Here is an 11,223-nt window from a genome sequence, read left to right as displayed (position 1 = left end):
ATTTCTAGCCGGAACCTCTCAGCCTCGCACACTAGCTCCGGTTCCTTCCCCACCAGAGAGGTGACGTTCCACGTCCCAAGAGCCAGCTTCTGCAGCCGACGATCAGAGCACCAGGGTCCAGAACTTTCATGTGTAAAAAGTAATCAGTTTGGAGGTTTTAACATGCACTAAAGTATGTTGAATAGAAGATATAACTGTAAGTGGTGTGTATATATAATCCCACTTACAGAGAAGATCAACATTTAATCACACCTATCTAAATGTTTGCACATGAAAAAAAACCATGGCTACATTATCTTAAAGCTGGATAGATATTTTAGTCATGTTTCAAAAGCTGAAACCCTCGAGATTTAACACTTACCTTTTGTATTAGTCTGATGTTAAATAGTATTTCTGAAAAATGCGTCAAAAGAAAAAAAAAGTATTTTGCCCCTTAACATTGAATTGAAAATAGGCAATTACTTTAGATTCATGCACAGTTTTAGTGCAAAAAATGAGAGCCTAGCTCAGCCATTAGAGAGAAATTATTAAAATGTAAATATTTTTATCTGAGATTAAAAATGTAAAGCTCCAAATACAGCTTTGTTTTTGGTATAGAGCAAATTGTGTGATATGGATGGAGATCGTGGAAGTCAGATTATCACTACCAGCCATCAGAACCGCTCTGCCGGCTGAGGAGGGAATGCTGCCCTCATGTGGTGGATCTGGGGTTTGCAGGATGCTGGACCACATAGTGAAGCTGAACACCAGCAGATCAGGATTTATGGATGAGACACTTCATTATCAGTTTTTGGACCGCCTCACATGAAATACAGATGATTTATGAGTTAACTGGACAAAATGTGTTGTTACAAACAGTGGCGCAAAAAGTGAGTATACACTGTATGCAACGCTTAGGGGCGCTGTGCTAGAGGGGGCGCTACAACGATGTGGGAAAAATTTTCTAGTTGGCATTTTATGTAGTTAACAGCGGTTTGCGCATGTGTAGCAGTGTGATGTTATTACACTAGATTGCCAAGTGAGAAGCTATTCCGATAGGAACTCATATGAGCACCGACAGCTTTTATTTTGAAGAGAAGACAGCTCCATTGCAAGGTAGCGGGTAATTTCCCGTTTTGAAAGTATTATTTTTATTCCAATTTAATGTGTTGCGAATGAAAATGTGAATTATTATCTTTTCTATTGAACATCTTGAGTTCATGGATTGTCGTTTTGAGTGTCAGTTCGGGGTTTAAAAAGACAAATTAACGGATCATACCATTATAGACCGTGAAGGGGTTTCCCTCGCTCGCCATCGCGCTCTTTCTGTTCGGATTCCGTGGGACAAGGTATGAAGTTCTGTTTGTGTTCAATAAGTGTATTTTAAGCAGAGTAAGTGATAGTTTGATTACTGTTCTTGTAAAATAATGTGTTTTAGAGCACTTAAACTTTGTTAAAAAGTGATAGAACTGTGTTAGCAGATATTTAGCTGCTCTTATGCTACATGAAACATTGCTAATGAAAATGCTACATCCATGTGCTGAAAATAGTATTGTTCATGGTTAAACAGGCCCTGTGGAACACTGATTTAAAAAAGCCTGTTTTTCACTATTATTTTCTGCTGTTTGAATGCAGGTATGTGATGTTCCATTATTTTTGGTGTGGGATTATTTTGTTTAATATATTTTTTGTTATTCATGTACTGTTTAAATTTTTATGCCCATGTTTGGGGTTAATTATTAATTATTCTTGCAATTATTTTATTTTGTAAGATAAATGTGTTTTTTTACACAAGTTGCACGCTTCGTTCGGATTCAGTGGGAGAAGGCGCTGTTGAACACTACACATAGTAGTCAAAAAGCCTGTTTTTGACTACTATCTTATGCTATTTGAATGCAGGAGCATTAAAAGTGCCTTCAGATCAGCTGTGTGGCTGTTATCTCCCACAAGACACAACAAAGAGTCAACTACAAATGATCAGTAATGGACCTTACCAAGCTCCGCCCAGAAACGCCCCTCGAAAGTCCCACGTGACTACATGTCTCACATTAACAGCTTAGCTCCTATGTCTAAACATGGCATTTTTCATTTCGACTGACTCTGCAGAGTATTTCTGAGTCGATTAGTGTAGCATTTCTGCCGGATTTTCACAAAAAAACAGCCACGACAATGGAACCAACAAGTTTATGTCATCTTTTTTGGATGACATCAAGGTGTTTTAGCCACGCGATGCGTCCAACATTGTCCAACAGCTAAATGCTACCGGTCGATGAGGAAAACAGCAGATCCTCACACCCTCAGCATAAATATAGCTGTGGACAAGATCACTGATGCCTATTGTTCTTGCAAGGCTGGGTAAGCCGGACATTCATGGTTTTGAGGGTTCGAATGTGCCTAGGACTTATACACGGTACTCTGTGCTAGCGTGGCTAACACGATTACAGTTTAGTAAAAAGCCTTTTCAGGTTAAATAAAATCTTTAATGTATGTCACATTACATGTTGATCTGTTCAGCTAACGTAAAGCTGTAACAGACAGGCTTCAAGGTGTAGAAGTTGTATCGGTACTGCCATTATGCTGTACTTGGCTAAAAGGTTTTCATAATGGATGTGTTTATTGACTTTATTTTTTTCATTCACTAAACACAAAGAAAGCAAAGCAATAATACTTACGCCAGCGGACACTTTGTTCTTATTGATCCTACGACGGTTGAGCTGCAAATGCGGTCATGCACAAGCTTTGATCCAAGCAAGGCTTTCTGTTTCCGTGAATTTTAGTTCCACAAACACGATCAGGATACCTGACATCGCCTGTACAGATACCCCACTGACGGAAAATAATTTTTTTTCCGAGTCCTGACGCAACAACTTTCTGTCAGTCTGCTAGTCCACAATGTACATTAGCATGAGTTTGAGAGACGGTAACCCACGTGATAGCTGCGCTGTGACGTAAAATGGGCATTAGCCAATGAAACGTGGCCCCTGTGGTAAGGTCCATAGAGAAACACTGATTAGGCGCCCCCCCCTCTCAGCGCCCCTCACCATACACACATATATACAGCTAGCTCGGACACGCGCGCCTTCGATAACACGCTGAGGCATGTTATTTTTTTCTTTTAAATTTGAATGGTAGTAGTGCACTCGACAACATGGGATGAAGAAAAGCTTTTCAAAGTGGTTGACTCCTGTTAGTGTATCAACAGGAGGGTTATAAATATTCATGTTAGCTTAAACTAGCCTAAAATGATTGATGGCTGTTGTTTCGTTAGGGTTGCCACTGCTACCTTTCATCAGAAGGAAAAACTGAATTTGCTTCTCCAAATTCAAAACAGGAATCTCCGTGGTGCATCTTTATTCCTTGAAGGACGTTTGTTTGACATATTTTCTTGCGTTCTGCTTTGATTCTCCGCTCTGTCACTTTTTTTTCCCCCTCCTCACTTCATTTGTGCAGCAGGAGACAAAGACTCGCATTCGTTAAGAGCATAGTTAGCCATAGTGGAGCAAATCAAACTATTCAGTTTGACTCTGTTCATTCTGGTTGGTCTTTGTGTTCTGTGTGGTTGTTATTTTCATTTGAAGAAATGGATCCTAAGCTTTTTGAAATTATTTTTCAATATAAAGTTCATGGTCGTTACGAGAGTGGTTTGTCAAAGGCTAAAAAAACTGAAATTCGTCAAAAAGCGAACAAGTACAAAGTTGAAGGCGAGTATTATTTTGAAGTTTTTCTGTAATTTTATCTGTTCTTTTTCTGAATGTATTACTTTAAATACATTCTATTGTTTTTGTTATGTGAATGGAATATCAACAGTACAGGGTACTTTAAAGCTACTCAATTTCTTAGCTTAAAAGGTGAGAAAATTAACTAATTGTACAAAACAAACAAAATTTTTGAATTGACATTAATTACGGCATTAAGGTGAAATGGATATGTCTAAGTCTATATTTTGTTTTGAATACCAAACTGTTACTTTGATATAGCATGTGCTTTAAATTGAATTTTTTTCAAAAAAGGTTTGATCAGATTTATTTAAAAATAACTGTTTTCTGTTACTAATTTGTATGTGATAGGACAATAACTGTTCTATCTGAAAGGACAGGGAAGAAATCCAAAAGTAAAAGTTTTGGATTTGTGCCGAAGTTGTCTGTGGTGCCGAAAAAGCCAATGAGATCTTCTTGGATTTCCATGCAAGTGCCTCAGGCGGTCACACTGGCCAAAAGAAAACAAGAGATGCCATTTCTAAACGTTTCTACTGGCCTGGAATGACTGGAGACATAAATAAATGGGTAAAACACGTAATTTAATACATGCATAAATCCAATAACAGTGACGTGCGGTGAGGTTCATTGCTGGTGCGGCACTGAACTTTAGTACAAACCACATATAAATGATTTTATTATTATATATTATTTTTCCATGATGACAGGGGAGGCAGACCGCACATCACTGAGTCTTCTGTAATTTTATCAGTTTTTTTTCTGAATATTACTTTAAATTCATTATNTATATATATATATATATATAAAATCAGTGACGTGCGGTCAGGGGAGGCAGAGCCTCACCTGTTATCATGGAAAAATAATATATAATAATAAAATTATTTATATTGCTATTTTCACCTTGTGGTTTGTACTATAAAGCAGTGGTCCCCAACCTTTTTATTACCGCGGACCGGTCAAGACTTGGAAAATTTTGCTGCGGCCCGGATGGGGGGTGGGGGGTGTTGGTGTTCCCGGTAAATCCTGAATATACCCAATATGGGTTGTTTTGGAGTTTTTATCGCAACTTGTGGGGTTTTTCCTGTCTGGTAACGAGAATACGACCTGCTGAATGTGACATGTAGCCAATCAGAAAAGCGCGTTGACGTAAGAACAGGGAAATCCCAAACAGCTGACATATCGCGCAACTGAGAGTCCGGTGGATATCGGAGATGACATGTGGAAATGTTTATTATTAAATCTAAAGGTCATTATGTTTATTCAGTTAAAAATTTTCCAAATCATAGTGCAGCAAATAGAGCCCCGTCGTCTTTTATCCACCGCCTTTTCTTTTTATTACATCTTTTATCTCTTAAAATGACTCCACAAGCTATCACTATTACTTCTACATCGCCATCCGTGTTTGGTTATTCTAAATTCCCTCTATGTTGGGGGTTTTACTGAATTATCTTCTGGAATCGGCATGTTCGTGACTGGAATCGGTTCGTGTTGCTCCTGCCTTGGACACACGAACTGATTGAACCTGTTCTTTTATCAGCTCTGTGGTCACAGAGGTTTGGAGAATCGGCTGACAATTCTTAAATTTTTGTCTAAACCAGACTTAAGACTCACAAGCTCTACTCATCTCCTCTCGACCGCAGCCCAAACGCTCTGACTCTGGTCGCTATGGTAATGTTTATATATCTTTTCAAAATAAGATACAGATGTGCCACAAAAATGAACATTTTACTTTCGTGAAAATTTTAACTCACAATAMTGMCTAACGGAGCCCTGAGCTTGTTTCTCTGCAACGAGACGGTCCGATCTGGGAGTGATGGGAGACAATGACACCCGAAGTGTTGCTTATATCAACAGCCTGCTTGGTCTCTACATGGCGAAGCAGTTTGAAGCTTCATTGTCTAATTAGCAGCCGGTCGCCACATGTTACGCAGAGCGGTCTTGTAACGTGGGACTCACCTACCGGGCCAGGATAAATCCATTCTCCTGTCTCTTCTATGGGCCTTTTCCCCTTTGCAAAGAAACTTTCCAAAGACATCTGATCTGTTTCTTGCTCACTGCTTGTGGCCTCAGTGTTGGCGCGCAAGTAACCGAGAGAATCCGGTTAAAGGATTTTCAAAATAAAAGATCCTCCAGACTCAAATAATACATAAAACGGAAATATTTCACTATTTCTTGCGCGGCCCGGTACCAATTGGTCCACAGACCGTTACCGCTCCATGGACCGGGGGTTGGGGACCACTGCTATAAAGTATCTATTTTTTACTTACCTTATCCAATTCTGATTAGTTTTTTTTTTTAAATTGCTGGATTTTCGCATTTTCCCATTCAAATGCTCAGAAGCGAAGCCAGTGAGGCAGCAGCGAGCTGAGCCTCACCTGGGATTGCTCAATCTTTCGCTAACTGCACTGGCTGCCACTCTTTGGGAGCCTGTTCATCCTGTCTGTACGCCAGCAATAAAATAGCTAACAAACATTTAATATATGGACTGATTTTCCATAATTTCGCTTATGTATATAATGTACAGTGTTTTTTGACACCAACTGTGTGTGCATCGTGTTTTGTGTGCGGAGGAGCGATTAGAAACGGCAGAGAACAGACTCGAGGTGAGGCAGGCAGTTCTCTTGCCTCATGGCAGGGGGCGCTCATGTTCCCAGATATTGTGACTGCACAACTGCAGAGTCACACAGCGAACTAGCCATGGAGCTAGCCACACAGTAAATAAGTAAAGTACAGCGATACATTTGTTTTCTTCTCTCTTCTGACGTCAACATGAAAGACTAAATTTCTACACTTAAACAGTTTTCTAAAGTGGATTTTCAATTGAAGAGATAATAACTAAAGGAAGAGCAACACCGGAGCTGAAAGTTTTACTTCGAGTCACTTTGATGATTCTCAAACGGAGTAGAAAAGACATGCCGAGGATCGACTTGGCTTTGGATGAACCGATATTTTTGTGCAGAATTAGCGGTGCATGTATTTCATTGATGAGTTAAGGTAAGACAGCAATAAAATGTTTTTGTTTAGTTTTTTAATGAAATGTGCGTTTTGTGGGCTACAGTTTGTATGTCTAAATAATTCAGTAAAGTAGAAGCGGTAGCTAATCTACCACAGCAATTATTTATTAATGAAACATTAAGCTTAAAACGTACTACAACAGACTGAATGTCCTGTTCTGTGTGCAAAATTCTTGAATGTTTCTTGGTGTTAAATCCTAAAACATGAAGTGGCATTGTTGTCAGTTGCTATGGCAACGAGTCTTGGCGAATACAGATCACTTTGCTGTGGATCATAGCACGAAACTAATACCTACATTTTTAAGTTTCACTGAGTTAACGCGGCCATGGATGACATGTAAAAGATTAGTCTTTTTGCCCCCCAGCGTTGTATGCCTGCGCAAAATTTCCGTAGGTCCAATAACATGCATGGTGTCTAAGTCATGTCAGTGCCTCACCAGCAATGAACCTCACCGCACGTCACTGATTTATATATATAAAACTTTTTAATGCTATCACTTCTGCAGGTAATGTGCTGCTTGCCAGTCTGCAGGACATAAAATAAAGGACACCAGTGAGCATACTCCAATAAAGGTATTAATAATGAATCAATTAAAGGACTATAGCATGTTACTCTGCTGACAACCATAAGGCTGAATTAGATGCTTATATTCAATTGTGTACGTTTTTTCTTCTCTTTCCATATAGGTTTCACAACCATTTGAGCTTGTTGGTATGGATCTTATTGGAAAACTGAAAACCACAGAAAGTGGAAATCGGTACATCTGCGTGATGATAAGACTACTACACAAAATGGACACAGGCATATCCGATTACCTGTAAAACTGCAGAAGAGGTCACTAAACAAATTCTTAAATTTGTATTTCAATTTGAAGCCCCCAAAAGAATTTTGACAAAGGCACAGAGTTTGTCAATTCGGTAAAATTGTATTTCATCAACATTTATTTTAAATATGGCGTGCAGTTTTTGACTTATGAATTTGTTATGGTTGTGACAGGTAAATAAGAATGTCCGCGAAAAACTGGGAATTAAAAGGAGTCTCTGTGCACCCTACCATCCACAGACAAACGGTTTGGTAGAAAGAATGAATGGCACTATCCAAAGGTAGCTGATACTCATTGTTACGACCCGGCTCGTTGAGCTGAAACAAAAACCAGGAAGACACGGCATTCAACAATAAATACGCTTCTTATTGAGAAACAAATAAAACAAAAAAGCAACAAACAAGCAGGCTGTGGCCGATGTCATCTCAGAAGCTGGTGGTGTGAGCAGGGAAGTCCTGCAAAAGAAAAGTAAAACGAAACCAATCAAAGACCGGGTGGGCAGGTAAGTCAGGGAAGCGCAAGTCTGGAGAGTGGAGCTTCGTGGAGAAGACGACTCGGCTCCAAGCCAGCTTCAACTCCTCTCCCCTCTCTAGACGCACTGGAGCAGGCTGCTTATATAGCCAGGATGCGCTAGGCCCTAGTGGATCCTGGTCCCGCCCCTTCCGGTCCACCTCGGGACAAAACACAATTAATAAATGACGGATCCCTACACGTGGAGTGGAGGGGGACGTCACACTCATCTGCAAGAAAAGTCCCAATTTCACAAGTTAAATCATATTATAATGTCAAAATAAAAATGTTTCTATTCAGGTCTCTGTGCAACCTTGTGGGGTCCAAACCAGAAACCTGGGATGAATATCTCAACGTGGTCATGTTTGCACTAAGGACCAAAAAACAGATGACCACAAAGTTTTCACCTTTTTTTTTTATGTTTGGACGTGAAGCTTGATATCCGTTTGAGATCCCAGAGAAATATGAGGTTTGAAACACTAAAAAGTTACATTTAAATTGTGCTACAATTAAATATATATTACACTATTAAGTTCAGCAAAATTGAATGGGCAGGATCTAAATGTCAAAGACAAGTCCTTGATCCAACCTTTGGATTTTACCTTTTGTCTAGAATCTGGACAGTATTTTGTATATCTAAAATGTGAATTCTTAGGTGTAGTGATGGGTCCAGCAACACAGACGGCCCAGCGCATGCATCAAGCCCCATAGACCAACACCTGTGTCGGTGCGCGTATTGGTTTCAGCAAGTCACGTGACCAATACAGGAACTGTTTCGAAATGACACTGGATGCCAAACTGTGTTTATAAGGAAGCGAATCTGTCAAAAGYATTTGCCAAACAAATTCTTGATCTTTTACATTGTCATCTATGGAGCAGCTTCAAAGGAAATGTTTCCGCAGTGTGGGACCATTTTGATCTTATATTGGAAAATAAATTTGTTTTCATTTTTGTCGTTTCATCCGGTTCTTGTCAGTTTCTACTTAATCTATCTGAACCCAAATTCAGCTGAAACTGACTTTTAGTTTACTTTTATATTATGTTCTGCAGGTTAAGTGTTTAACTTTAGGTTTAACTAAACTGTCTTATTTAAATAAATCTACCTTTTCAATGCTGAGGCATTATGAGGCCAGGCATGAGAATGAAGTCCCAGATTCACCCAGATAAACTCAGATATGCAGCCATTCTACAAATTACTCAGTTGCTTTTGATAAATTATTTCATATACAGTGAACCCTCGCTGTAACGCGGTTCACTTTTCACCGTATCGCTGCTTCGCAGATTTTTTGTGTGCATTTTTTCCCCCAGTGTTCTTCGTCCTGATTGACCATATGATTGGTAAAAACAGTCTCCGCGCTACCTGAGTGCCAGTAACGTTACGGTGTTTATAATACAGATTGGCCATTCAGGAGATGGAAACTGAAACTTTCAATGTCTGCTGGAAAAAAAAAAAAAAAAACTGGCCAGAGGCAGCGCAAAACCCGACCGGAGGCTCGTTTGATGAGATCCGTCGCTCTGCCATAGATCCAGCTGTGAATCTGGCGGTGCATTTTGGCGGAGACGCTTTAATGACATGACTGCGGATCACATTAATAAGGCCCGATTGATGCACAGTGGATGTGCGTGTGCACATCCACTGACCTGAAAACAGGTTTTGTTCTTTGGTTTCAATGTAGAGTTTTTATTTATGCTGTGTAGTAACAGTAAAAACTAAAGATAACTACTTCACGGATTTCGCCTCACGGGTTATTTTTGGAACGCAACCCCTAAGAAAAACAAGGGTTCGCTGTAAATGTAGAGTTTAATTTTTTTTTTCAGCAGGAGTTGTCAAAAAAGCTTAACAGGCTTAATTTCAAAAAGTTGTAAAAACATTTTTTTAATAAAAATGTGTGGAGGAAAAAACAGTCCATGCATCCTCATTCCAAACACATTCACTTAAATTTTCACTTTATGGTACATGTTCACATTCTTTGACTATATATCAAATATATTTTAAATGTAACTGAAGATATGACATAATACAACATATAATATTCAATAAAATACAAAGACTTAAATCTTATTGTATAGACTAGGTCATCAAATCACTACGTTGCCTGTAGAAATTTTTAATGTCCAGCAGGTGTCAGTATTGAGTGACACAGTATCGACACAGTATCAATACAGTGTTGCTATGAGTCGTAACGCCTCATGACGCCTCATTTACCCATCACTACTTAGGTGGGTTTCAATAACTTAAAATGTCTTTGAAAAGTTTCTATTTTAGTCAATTGATTCAAAAGTTGGGTGATAAATCTATCTGTGTCATGATGTGTGGTTGTGAGGGAGACGCCGGTGAACCCATGATGAAAATGAAGTTTAATGAAGAACCAGGAAAACAAATTCAAAATGACAGCAAGCAATGGGAGCAAACAGACAAGAGACAAAGACAACAGGTGGACTTAAATATATGTGGAGGGTAATCAGGAAACTAGACACAGCTGGGATCAATCAACAGGGAGGACAGGACAGAGACTCACAGGGAAACAGGACTAAACACAAAAAATCTCAAAACTACACAGAAAAACATCACAAAAATCTGTAAATCTGCACAACATTGGATCTCGTCAAATATGTTTAAAGTTACTAAATCTGCACTAAATGACCCCCCACCAAAACAAGACTGGATGTGTTCTTTTAGCTATCAATGCAAAAGCAGAACTTGTGTATTGAAAGAGCTTTGTTTTCCTCTTCCCCCCACAAGATGTTATGGCAAATCTTTCATTCTGTTGTATAATTATGATGTAATATTTTATTATTTTCTTCACTGTCTCTCCTGATTTGATCCCACAGAATTATAACAGCGTCAACAGGAACGAAAGTCATGATGACTGAACAAAGTCCATCAACGCACCCACACTGGAGAGAGGCCATACAGCTGTGGCCAGTGTGAGAAACGTTTTGTTCAAAAGCCCATCTCCAACATACAATGAACATCTCTGAATGCATGTAAATAGTTTCAATATAAGTCATTACTAAAGCAAATTAAAGTTGCAAGTTTTTTTATTTTATCTTATAATCATACAACAGACACTAATGTAAATCTTAATGTAAATCACATGTAACAAATCAAGAGCAAGTCCAGTTCTTAGTCACTTATTGCAGCTACACTTGATTCCTGTTTTGTCTTCAGCTGGATAT

At 39.1% G+C, this 11,223-nt stretch overlaps 1 long non-coding RNA gene across 1 annotated transcript; it reads left to right on the top strand.

The window, feature by feature from the left end:
* Positions 1 to 4,051: 4,051 nt before the first annotated feature.
* Positions 4,052 to 7,855, top strand: LOC108166577 (uncharacterized). Its single transcript, XR_001776922.1, has 3 exons — positions 4,052 to 4,262; positions 7,216 to 7,282; positions 7,397 to 7,855. It is a non-coding gene; the product is annotated as an uncharacterized LOC108166577 (long non-coding RNA).
* Positions 7,856 to 11,223: the final 3,368 nt, after the last annotated feature.

Source organism: Poecilia reticulata, linkage group LG9 (genome assembly GCF_000633615.1).
Source record: "Poecilia reticulata strain Guanapo linkage group LG9, Guppy_female_1.0+MT, whole genome shotgun sequence".
NCBI lineage: Eukaryota > Metazoa > Chordata > Actinopteri > Cyprinodontiformes > Poeciliidae > Poecilia > Poecilia reticulata.
Note: the sequence above shows the minus strand (reverse complement) of the source record. Positions and strands in the feature narration are given on the sequence as shown.